Source organism: Pelophylax lessonae (assembly GCF_965119305.1).
Source record: "Pelophylax lessonae genome assembly, chromosome: 5".
Taxonomy (NCBI): domain Eukaryota; kingdom Metazoa; phylum Chordata; class Amphibia; order Anura; family Ranidae; genus Pelophylax; species Pelophylax lessonae.
In genome coordinates, this window is record NC_138772.1 from 522,513,147 (window position 1) to 522,526,526 (window position 13,380).

Consider the following 13,380-nt stretch of genomic DNA (forward strand, 5'->3'; position numbering starts at 1 on the left):
CGCACAGCTTTCACTTGCAGGGACATCAGTTTCACATCATGTGAATGAACGAGTCCTAGAAGAGTAGACAACTGTGAAAAATAAAGTGCTGGGAAAATAATAACTAAAGGCTTCCCAAAACAAAATTTACATAAACTGCTGCAGTAGTGCACTCACTGTCTGCAATGATTATATCTAGTAAGCTGTAGTGCAAAAGACAGTGGACTGGACACTACCGCACCGTGTTTCCCCAAAAATAAGCCCGGGTCTTACATTCATTTTGGCACCAAAAGACACAGTCGGGCTTATTTTCGGGGTAGGTCTTTTAGCTGTAATGTGCTGTGTAATGTGCGGTCTTCCCTTCCCTCCCTACCTGCCAGGAATCCCGTGTGAACCTAGTTTAAAGTAATTAAAATCCTAGAATCCACTTTAGTAGTGTTTTATATAATGTCCAGTGTGTGTTTTTGTAATAGAATAGTGGGAAATACCTTCATTACATCGCTGCTCCGGACTCAGCTGATTCCCCGCTCTGCTGTTTTCTCCTCTCATAGCTGTCAGATGTACCTTTGTTACATCAATGCTCCAGGCTCAGCTAATCTCCCGCTCTGCTGTCCTTCTCTCCTCACCCACTGACAGCTGGGGGCTCACGGAAGGGAAGAGCGGCGATGTAAAAAAGGTATTTCACACTATTCTAATCTAATACCCGGTGCTTCTGTGTACACTGCAGAGAGGAGGGGCTGAGATCCTCCTCTGACAGCTATGAGAGGAGAAAGACAGCAGAGCAGGGAATCAGGTGAGTGACGAGCGCCAATGTAATGAAGGTATTTCACACTATTAGATTACAAAAACACACACTGGACATTATATAAAACACTAATAAAGTGGATGCTAGGATTTTACATACACTAATATTACATACACTAATATCGGTAATATCTGCGAGTTCCGGGGCCGATACCAATATATCGGTAAAAGTGAATATCAACCCTCCGATATTCGGTCGATCCCCAGTCAGTGGGAGGAATAGAGCCCCATCGTTGGTATCAGTGGTAGAAATAGTGCCCCATCCTTGGTGTCAGTGGAAGGAATAGTGCCCCATCCTTGGTGTCAGGGAGAGAAATAGTGCCCCATCCTTTGTGTCAGTGGGAGGAATAGTGCCCCATCCTTTGTGTCAGTGGGAGGAATAGTGCCCCATCCTTGGTGTCAGTGGGAGGAATAGTCCCCCATCATTGGTGTCAGTTGGAGGAATAGCGTTCCATTGTTTGTGTCAGTGGGAGGAATAGTATTTTGCATCAGTGGGAGGAATAGTGCCCCATTATTGGTGTCAGTGGGAGGAATAGTGCCCCATCGTTGGTGTCAGTTGGAGGAATAGTGCCCCATCATTGGTGTCACTGGGATGGGAGGAATAATGCCCCATTGTTGGTGTTAGTGGGAGAAACAGTATTTTGCATCAGTGGGAGGAATAGTGCCCCATAATTAATGTCAGTGGAAGGAATAGTGTCCCATCATTGGTGTCAGTGGGAGGAATAGTGCCCCATCATTGGTGTCAGTGGAAGGCATAGTGCCCCATCATTGGTGTCAGTGGGAGGAATAGTGCCCCATCATTGGTGTCAGTGGAAAGCATAGTGCCCCATCATTGGTGTCAGTGGGAGGAATAGTGCCCCATCATTGGTGTCAGTGGAAAGCATAGTGCCCCATCATTGGGGTCAGTGGGAGGAAAAGTGCCCCAAGGGCCAGATAAAGGCGAGTAAAGGTCCATTCAAGTGAAGGGTACCGCTCTGAAAGAACCCCGCAAACGTTTGCAATCCACATTCTAGTGTGGCGATGAAGGGGTTGAGGTAGCCAGTCTGTCAAATGCTCTCTGTAGATCAATATGATCGCGGATCGCTTTTCGGAGACAAAAGGCCTTTATGAACGAGCCCTAAATAGGTGGTTACTTTTCGGAATAGCGCCTCAATCTCTGATTGTTACAAAACCAAAAATATAATGGAAGTAATGTGGTGTGGAGAAGCTACCAACCCCCAAAATACATTTATTTTCCACTTCCTTTAACAGGGTGACAACACTGTTTGCTCTGCCGTGAAATCACTGTGGCGTTGTCACCCTGTGATTCTTTTGGCCGGGAAGCATTTTTCCTGTGTCAGTGCAGTTTTTTTGACTGTATATGAATGAAAGTAAAAATAAACGTGTCCTAATTATTCCTTTGCTCCATTTCCCCCTGCTCTGACCCCAGATGAAGGGAGTTGGTAGCTGCAGACAGGATGAGCCGTTATAAGGGAGGTGTTGAGCTGTGAGTGTGAGGAACACAATGTTGGCCGGCAGTGGCCGTGCCCTGGACATGGATTAGTAAGACGTATGGCTGCCAGATGGAAGAGGGGTCATCCTCCGGCCTCTATCATTGCAACACTAACTGTGAACTTTTAATCACTGTCATGCAGATGTTACGAAGGAAATGACAATAAAGAGGAAACTCTCCAGCTGAAAAATAAAATCACTTTCACAGGAAATGGATGGTAGGAGACCCGTGAAGTGGAAAGTATGGAAGTGGCAGTTGGTGATCTCTCCTTCTGAAAGTGCTCCTCACCTGGCTCAGGTTCTCATTCACTGACCTGGAACAGGAGTTATGACCTCACTCCAAGTGACAGTTCCTCGAAGCAAGGGACAGAGAGGCAGGGCCGGGTCAAAAGTTATAGTTGCTTTGAATGCTAAAGGACTTTGGTCCCACACTGCAGCCAGGCAAGTAGCATTTTCAGGTCAGCCATGGCAGTTATATTTCTCTCACTGTAGGTTTTTTTTTACCTTGGAGACGAAACCCATAACTGAAGGCCTCTGCCAAAGCACTACCTATTAGAAACAACTGCCATTTAAAAAAAAATAAATAAAATGCTTGCTTCTAGTTTTCTGCATCTTTTGTTGCATCTCAGTGCTGCTAATCTCCTGAGGCCTCTTTTCAGCCACTTCCTGTCTGGCCACCGGCACCATGGTAATGGATGACGCTTGACAAATAATGGACGACGGATGTCCAGCCATCTGCACCCTAGCAACCAAATGGCATTGGATCACCAGATAGAGTAGGGGTCTCCAAACTTTCCAGTATGAGGGCCTACATGGAAGATTTTACAAATATTGTCGGGCTAAAAAAGTTTTAAAAAATAAATCAGCCCCCTTCACTTTACATCACAGTCCCCATCAGAGTCCCCCCTTACATCAGGGTTCCTATCAGAGTCTCCCCTTACATCGGGGTTCTTATCAGAGTCCCCCCTTACATCAGGGTTCCTATCAGACTCCCCCTTACATCAGGTTTCCAATCAGAGTCCCTTCTTACATCAGGGTTCCCATCAGAATCCCCTCTTACATCAGGTTTCCTATCAGAGTCCCTTCTTACATCAGGGTTCCTATCAGAGTCTCCCCTTACATCAGGATTCTTATCAGAGTCCCCCCTTACATCAGGGTTCCTATCAGAGTCTCCTCTTACATCAGGGTTCTTATCAGAGTCCCCCCTTACATCAGGGTTCCTATCAGACTCCCCCTTACATCAGGTTTCCAATCAGAGTCCCTTCTTACATCAGGGTTCCCATCAGAATCCCCTCTTACATCAGGTTTCATATCAGAGTCCCCCCTTACATCAGGGTTCCAATCAGAATCCACTCTTACATCAGGGTTCCAATCAGAGTCCCTTCTTACATCAGGGTTCCCATCAGAATCCCCTCTTACATCAGGTTTCCAATCAGAGTCCCTTCTTACATCAGGGTTCCCATCAGAATCCCCTCTTACATCAGGTTTCCTATCAGAGTCCCCCTTACATCAGGGTTCCAATCAGAATCCACTCTTACATCAGGGTTCCTATCAGAGTCCCCCCTTACATCAGGGTTTCAATCAGAATCCCCTCTTACATCAGGTTTCCTATCAGAGTCCCCCTTACATCAGGGTTCCCATCAAATTTCCCTCTTACATCGGGGTTCCTATCAGAGTCCCCCTAACATCAGGGTTCCAATCAGAGTCCCCCTTAAATCAGGGTCCCTATCGGAGTCCCTCTTATATCAGGATCCCCATCAGTGTCCCCCCTTAACATCAGGGTCCCCAGCAGTGTCCCCCCTTACATCAGGGTCCCCAGCAGTGTCCCCCTTACATCAGTGTACCCAGCAGTATCCCCCCCTTACATCAGGGTTCCCATCAGAGTCCCCCCTTAACCTCAGGGTTCCCATCAGGGCCCCCCCCCTTACATCAGGGTCCCCAGCAGTGTCCCCCCTTACATCAGGGTCCCCAGCAGTGTCCCCCTTACATCAGGGTCCCCAGCAGAGTCCCCCTAACATCAGGGTTCCAATAAGAGTCCCCCTTAAATCAGGGTCCCTATCAGAATCCCTCTTGCATCAGGATCCCCATCAGTGTCCCCCCCTTAACCTCAGGGTTCCCATCAGGGTCCCCCTTACATTGGGGTCCCCAGCAGTGTCCCCCCTTACATCAGGGTACCCAGCAGTGTCCTCCCCCCTTACATCAGGGTTCCCAACATATATCAGGGTCCTCATCAAAGTCCCCCTTACATCGGAGTCCCTATTATACTCCCCCCATGCATATAAAATCTAGTAGCGGCCAGATGTGACCCACGGACCGTAGTTTGGAGACCCAGGCGCACAGGATCCAGCTGTCTCTGCATGAAGAGCCAAAGAAGGGGTACTGGATACCAGAGTAAGTCATGCCATATCAATGTTGAGGGAGCATGGCCCTGAGCTGGAGGACTGAGCAGAGCTGGTACCAGGCCAGCAACCTCCAGCATTGCTGACAGGTTCCCATCAAAATCCTGACAGGTGTCCTTATCCATCCCCTCTCTATTCGAAACAAAAAAATAAGGCTCAATTCACACCTGGGCGATTCTACCCGTGATTCCAGAATCGTGGCAAAACGCGTTGAGCATTTGCGATGCCATTACTTTTTATGGCACCCCAATCGCGGTGCTATTTTGGAATGGTTGTCGCACGATAAATCACACTGCAATCGTAAGAAAATCACAACACAGTCGCCCAAAAGAAACTCCTGCTCTTTTTTGAGCGACAAGCTTCACCCATATTGACAACTTGAAAGAAGTTTGGAATCTTTACAAATTTAATAAAAATTAAAAAACAAAAAAAATCCCATGTACATAAGTATCACAGCCTTTGCTTAATACTATGTTGAAGCACCTTTGGCACCAATTACAACAGCCTCAGGTCTTTTTAAATATGATACTACAAGCTTGGCACACCTATTTTTGGGCAGTTTTTCGCCTTTTTCTTTGCAGGACCACTCAAGCTCCATCAGGTTGGATGGGGAGCTTCTGTGCACAACAATTCTCTAACCTCTCCAGAGACGTTCAATCGGGAGTCAAGTCTGGGCTCTGGCTGGGCCACTTAAGGACATTCACAGAGTTGTCCCGTGGGCACTCCTTTGTTATCTTGGCTGTGTGCTTAGGGTCGTTGTCCTGTTGGAAGATGACCCTTTGCCCCAGTCTGAGGTCCAGATTGCTCTGGAGCAGGTTTTCATCAAGGATGTCTCTGTACATTGCTACATTCAGCTTTCCCTCGATCCTGACTAGTCTCCCAGTTCCTGCTGCTAAAAAACTTCCTCACAGCGTGATGCTCCCACCACCATGTTTCACTGTAGGGATGGTATTGGCCAGGTAATGAGCAGTGCCTGGTTTCCTCCAGACATGATGCTTGCCATTCAGGCCAAAGAGTTCAATCTTTGTTTCATCAGACCAGAGAATCTCTGTTTGTCTGAGAGTCCTTCAGGTGCCTTTTGGCAAACTCCAGGTGGGCTGTCATGTGTCTTTTACTGAGGAGTGGCTTCTGTCTGGCCACTCTACCATACAGGCCTGATTGGTGAAGATGGTTGTTCTTCTGGCAGGTTCTCCTCTCTCCACAAAGAAACGCTGGAGCTCTGTCAGAGTGACCATCGGGTTCTTGGTCACCTCCCTTACTAAGGCCCTTCTCCCCCGATCGCTCAGTTTGGCCAGGTTGCTTGCTCTAGCAAGAGTCCTGGTGGTTCCAAACTTCTTCTATTTACGGATGATGGAGGCCACTGTGCTCATTGGGACCTTCAATGCTGCATACATTTTTCTGTACCCTTCCCCAAATCTGTGCCTCCATACAATCCTGTCTCAGAGGTCTACAGACAATTCCTTGGACTTCACAGTTGGTTTGTGCTCTGACATGCCCTCAGGGCTGTCTTTAATATTGATTGGACCATGGGGAAACATTTTCTTAGGCCCTCCTGAATCCACTTATGAACTATTTGTGGGCAGTGTTGGCTCAAGGGGCATCTTCTTTGGGCCCCACACCAATGACTGGGCCCTGGGCAGCTGCCCCTTTTGCCCTGTGTTAAAGACAGCCCTGCATGCCCTGTTAACTGTGGGACCTTATATAGACAGGTGTGTGCCTTTCCAAATCATGTCCAATCAACTGAGTTTACCACAGGTGTACTCCAATCAAGTTGTAGAAACATCTCAAGGATGATGAGTGGAAACGGGATGCACCTGAGCTCAATTTTAAGTGTCATGGCAAAGGCTGTGAATACTTATGTACATGTGATTTTTTTTTTTTTTTATTTGTATTAAGTTTGCAAAGATTTTAAACAAACTTCTTTCACGTTGCCATTATGGGGTATTGTTTGTAGAATTTTGAGGACTTTAATGAATTGAGTCTCGGTTCACATATGTGCAATGACAGACATCGCATGTGATTCGGAGCACACTGCTATGCAAATCACATGCAATGTTTGTGCGATGCAAATTCACCCATACAGATTGTGTGTCAGATTCGAACACAACTCGCACAGGACCCTTTTTTGGGTCTGCACCAGAATCGGATCTCATGGGTGTTAACACCTTTGCAATCCGATTCATGTCCGAACTGACAGTTCGCACTGCGATATGCAAACTGATCTGGGGGTGTCGTTAACTTTGTATTGACACCACCAGAGATTCCCATATGGCAGTGTGAGTTGAATGCGATGCAGAAACCCGCAGTGAATTTGCAGGGTTCCCGCATCACATATATGTGAACCGCCACATAATCCATTTTGGAATAAGGCTGTAATATAACATAATGTGGAAAAAGTGAAGCGCTGTGAATACTTTTCCGGATGCACTGTACATTCAGTAATAATGGTAAAATAAAATAAACAATGTATCTCTTGAATGATTCCCGTAGTAGGGATCACTGGTTTGCATTTATTGGCGTATATCATTTCTTAGTGCGCAGTCACATCGCTTCCAGTAAGCAGGTCCTGCCAGGCTCGCTGACCCACATGAATTGTTTTTACACGGTCGCCGTTAAACAAAAGAAGGTCAAAGGCGACCTGAGGAGAGCACGGCGCTGTGTTTTTAGTCCTTTTCTCTCGCTCCTATTTTCCCCCGGCGAGCTATAGAGGCGCACAGTTGATCTTAGGATTACACTAACAATATGGGAGACTGTGTGCCAATGCAGAATTACACATGATTGCGTGGAGGTGAAAGGACTGTGTTGGCACATTGCAGACACATTACTGCACTGACTCAGGGCCTGATCCCACAGGAAGGCTAATCCTCTCCCCGGCCTGCACACACACACACACTGACAGGACCGTCTAGATCACAGCGCTCCATTCACAGCTGACTGGTGGGAGATCTGCCGCTTAAAGGGAACCGCCATCAGTGTCCCCCCCTGTCACCAGGCCATTCATTTCAACAGCAATCTTCCCATAAAGTTATAAGTACATCAGTGGCGGCTGGTGCTCCATGAGCCGGGGGGGCGTCAGACGGACCACACCATACCCCCCCCGGACCACACCAGTCCGCACACTATACCCCCCACTAAACATGTGGAGGGCAGGCAGCAGCGGCGGCGGCTTCTCCTCAGTCTCCTGCGTCTCCTCCCTCCTCCTCCTACTTGGCCAATGGCATGGCTTCTTCTTTCGACCAATCGGGAAACGGGTCTCAGGACCCGCTTCCTGATTGGCCAGGAGGAGGATCCGTGTGACAATAGCGAATATTCATTTGCTATTGTCACACAACTGGGTGGGCTCAGCCCACCCTTTTTTGAAGCCTATTAGAGCCTCTGGCTCTAATCACGTGCTTAAAAAAAAAAAAAAGAAAAACCATTGGAATCCATGCGTCCAGCGCCCTGCATGTAGGTTAGGAGGCCGGGCACATGGATAGGGGGGGCGGCATGGCTTCTCCTTTCGACCAATCGGGAAACTGGTCCAGGACCCGCTTCCTGATTGGCCAGGAGGAGGATCCGTGTGACAATAGTCAATATTATTGTCACACAACTGGGTGGGCTCGGGACGCAGTGCTCGGCACCCCGAACCCACCCTTTTTTGAAGCCTATTAGAGCCTCTGGCTCTAATCACGTGCTTCAAAAACAAGAAAAACCCATTGGAATCCATGCGTCCGGCACCCTGGATGTAAGTTAGAGACCCGGACGCATGGATAGAGGGGGTGACGCTCCTGTGCCCCCAATGGATGGGCCGCCACTGATGTACATTGCTGTCCAGATGGCTAGGTAATTAGTCCAGGTTAATTATATTTCTGTACACATTTTCATCTGCATAGGATAACGTAATCAGGCACCTGACCTGGTGGGGTTTATTTGTTCAGGAGGGGGATATCCTCCTCTATGGTATATATTGTGTGTGAGTCAGTTCAAGAAAAGTTGTTGAGGTTCCAGATCTATACAAGCTAGTTTTGTATGGGGGCGGCTACAATATCTGATATCTATGTTCAGACTGAAGGAAGCGTTGTTCTGACAGAAGCCCACAAACACAGTGTGGGGGTCACAGTTCCGTTACAACCGTGTTTTAGGCATGTTGCATCTCTGTAAAAATCTTTCTTGTGTTCAAAGACCCTGAGACTGGTGCTGGGTGCCGCCATCTTGGATTTAACGTCGGCAGACTCCGGTGACTCTATACTATTCCCCTATGTTCCTTCCCCAGCTACTACATAAAGGGCTTGTTCCACACTGGATACAATTATTTTCTAGTTCATTCATACTACAGCGCAGCTGCAGCAAAATGCAGACATGTAGATTTAACCGCAACACCTGTCTAAAGTTGCTGAAAAGCATGCCGAGCTTAGATCGCCTTTAAGAGAATGCATCTATCTCTGCTATAGGGACAGATGTGCAGGGTCAATCTCGAGCTGGGTTGTGTGCGTCTGTTGGTACACACAGCGCAGCTTAGCACCCCCCCCCCCCCACCCTATGCTCTGCTATAAAAATTTTATTGACAGCAGCAGGAGCCAATGGCTGCTGTCTCTGTGAGTAGAGATAGATGAGGGAGCTCGGCCGTTCATTTTCAATGACCAATATATCGCTGCATCCCTACCTGTAGGTACAGTAAATATCTCCTAACCTTGCACTGTTTAGGAGATATTCACAGCTGGTGACATCAGCGGCACATGCGCTCTGAATAGAGGACGTACCGCTCCGCAGCTGAGGGTTCCCACACGCATGCACGGGAGTGACTTCATCGGGGCCCCTGCCACTCATACAACTGGAGCCCTGGAGAAAGGCCCGGGTGAAGATGGCAGCATCAGGGAGCTTGGACAGCAATGCCATGGAGGGCTCCTTGTCCAGGTAAGTACGTCATGATGTGCTAGTATTCGGCGCAAACTAGTATATTTTAACTTAATCCTGCACGGGCCCCCATTGCATTTTCTCTTTCTGGCGGTTTTCTACCGCTTTAAAACTTCATTGCATGTTGATGAAGGTGGAAAAAGAGGAACCTGGGAAGGTAAAATATAAGCAGAATAAAGTTTAGCTTTAAAGAAGCTCTTTTGGAAATGTCTCCAGATAGAGTTGGCTGCCTGGAATGTCTGACTTGCACAGGAGTCGGCTTTGCTGTAATTGCCTCCCAGCGGCTCCCGGTGTTGTTCATAAGAGGATTGAAGGTTGTCACTGTGCGACTCTGACAGGTCCTTCTCACACCCAAAGCTGCTGACAGACGTTGCCAGAATAGCTGACATAACTCCGATACAATGCACACTGAGAGGGAAATGAGCACCAGAAGAATGACAAACTGATAGATGCTGAGATATCAGTGACCCTTCAGCTGCCACCAGAACCCACGCTGGAAAGTCTGCAACACAACGGCTGTGTTTCAGTTTTATCGCAGTATTGTTTAAATGATGACGCGGGTCCTTCTCTGTGATCTGGGTCTTGACATTTATTTTGTCATATTTCTTGCCCAACTCCAGCCAAACAAGCTTTGGATAGAATGGGGAAGATTTAGATCCTCTAAAGTTGGCCAAAGATCATCGGTGGCCAACCAGTTGCCTGCAGGGCCCTCTGAAGTGGCATGCCACCACCTGCTCTGGGATAGCCAGTCAACAAGCTCTGATCATGAGTTGCCAACCAGCCATCTCAGAGCACCAGTGTTGTCAGTGGAGCTGCGCCAGAGGAAGCAAGCGGCTGCGGAAGGAGCAGGAGTTGCAAAAACTGATGCTTCCTCTACTGTGCCTTCTCCTGTCCCAGGTTGCTTGCCTGGAACAGGAGCCGGTGATGCATCTGCTTGCTTCCTCTGATGCACCATCCACAACGCTGATGCCGTAAGTGCCCTGCAGAGTAAAAACAAGTGAAAAATGAAACATAAAGGTCAATATGCAAATACATGCCCATTGCAAAACTCAAATAAATATAAATGTATTTGCCCACTGACCTTTATGTTTCACTTTTACTCTGCAGGGTACATATGGCAACAGTGTTGTGGATGGTGCATCAGAGGAAGCAAGCGGCTGCACCACCGCCTACAGTCCCAGGCAAGTGATACCAAATCACGCAACCTGGGACAGGAGAAGGCGCAGTAGAGGAAGCATCAGCTTATGCAGCTCCTGCTCCCTCTGCAGCCGCTTGCTTCCTCTGGTGCACCATCCACAACACTGATGCCATAAGTGCCCTGCAGAGTACCAATAAGTGATTAGTGAAACATAAAAGTAAATGGGCAAATACATTTATATTTATTTGAGTTTTACAATGGGCATGTACAATATGAGTAATGGGCACAGCTTTGCTGCTTTAACACTGATCCGCAGAAGCAGCGCAGCGCAGTGCATCTGCAGGCTACCTGCACTGAGCCATAGACTTCTATTATATCCTGCAGGTTTGCTGTGCTTTCGGAATGCAGGAGTTTGGTGCGCTTTCAGAAAGTGCACTACACTGGGAAGATATAATAGAAGTCTATGGCAAAGTGCATCTAACATGCAGGGAGGCCGCCGCAGGTGTGGGTAAACCGCAGCACCAGTGTGAAAGCACAACTAAGGCATACCGGAAGTAGTACCAAATATGCTCCAGTAGCTATAGCCCATTGAATCCCACTTCAAACTCATAACTAAAATGATACGACCGACACACTTTTAGGAGTAAAAAATTGGCTGTAGAGGCCATTTATTAACCATTAACAACACATCAACATTCCTTAGAACAGAAATTTAGAACAATAATGACCCCCAGGTTGCCGATCTTTGGAGGCACTACCAAACCAACACAAAAATTGTATCTGCAGAACCACTTAAAGGTCCTCAGCCGCAGAACACCGGCTCAAGGACAATACCAAATTTCCTGCTGACAACTCCATTTCAACAAATTCCCATTAACTCCCTATTAACTGGGATTACCCAAAGGACACCATACCATAGACGGGTTCTTACTCTGATATTACACAGAAAAATTTGGAAGAAGATTGCAAAGACCCTGAAACTGAGCTGCAGCACGGTGGCCAATACCATACAGCGGTTAAACAGGACAGGTTCCACTCAGAACCAAAGAAGTTGAGTGCACGTGCTCAGCGTCATATCCAGAGGTTGTCTTTGGGAAATAGACGTATGAGTGCTGCCAGCATTGCTGCAGAGGTTAAAGGGGTGGGGGGTCAGCCTGCCAGTGCTCAGACCATACACCGCACACTGCATCAATTTGGTCTGCATGGCTGTCATCCCATTAGGAATCCTCTTCTAAAGATAATGGACAAGAAAGCCCACTAACAGTTTGTTAAAGACAAGCAGACTAAGGACATGGATTACTGGAACCATGTCCTGTAGTCTGATGAGACCAAGATAAACTTATTTGGTTCAGATGGTGTCAAGTGTGTGTGGAGGCAACCAAGTGAGGAGTACAAAGACAAGTGTGTCATGCCTACAGTCAAGCATTGTGGTGGGAGTGTCATGGTCTGGGGCTGCACAGTTCATTGAGGAAGCCATGAATGCCAACATGTACTGTGACATACTGAAGCAGAGCATGATCCCCTACCTTGGGAGACTGGGCCGCAGGGCAGTATTCCAACATGATAACAACCCCAAACACACCTCCAAGACAACCACTACCTTGCTAAAGAAGCTGAAGGTAAAGGTGATGGACTGACCAAGCATGTCTCCAGACCTAAACCCTATTGAGCATCTGTGGGTAATCCTCAAACGGAAGGTGGAGGATAAGGTCTTTTACATCCACCAGCTCTAAGATGTTGTCATGGAGGGGTGGAAGAAGACTGGAAAATAATGCTGGCCACACAAAGTATTGACACTTTGGGCCCAATTTGGACATTTCACTTAGGGGTGTACTCACTTTTGTTGCCAGTGGTTTAGACTTTTATGGCGCAAGGTCGCTATCATCCACCAGCTCCGTGATGTCATCATGGAGGAGTGGAAGTGGACCCCAGTGACAACCTGTGAAGCTCTGTTGAACTCCATGCCCAAGAGGATTAAGGCAGTGCTGGAAAATAGTATTGACACTTTGGGCCCAATTTGGACATTTTCACTTAGGGGTGTACTCCCTTTTGTTGGCAGCGGTTTAGACATAATAATGACTGTGTGTTGAGTTATTTTGAGAGGACAGCAAATTTGCACTGTTAGACCGCATTCACACTGAAGCGGCACGACTTCGGGGGCGACCTGTGAAGTCGTGTGCACCGCGACTTCAGCGCGACTTGCACGGACTTCATATAATGAATGTCTATGCAAGTCACTCCGAGGTCGCCCCGAAGTAGTACAGGACCCTTTTTCTAAGTCGGAGCGACTTGTGTCACTCCTATTAGAACGGGTCCTGTAGCACTGCATGGACCGCGACGGACCGCGACTTGTCAGGCTGACAAGTCGCCTGACAAGTCGCGGTAGTGTGAATGGAGCCTTATACAAGCTGTACACTCACTACTTTACATTGTAGCAAAGTGTCATATCTTCTGTGTTGTCACATGAAAAGATATAATAAAATAATTACAAAAATGTGAGGGGTGTACTCACTTTTGTGAGATACGTATACAGTTAGTACATTTATTATTTTTGAATTGATTAGAATTTCGGAAGACAGCTATATTCGCTCTATTCTATTCTTACATAGTTAATCTGGTTGAAATCCATCCAAATCAACCAACATCCATTCTGTTCTAATCTAATCTATTCTAAAT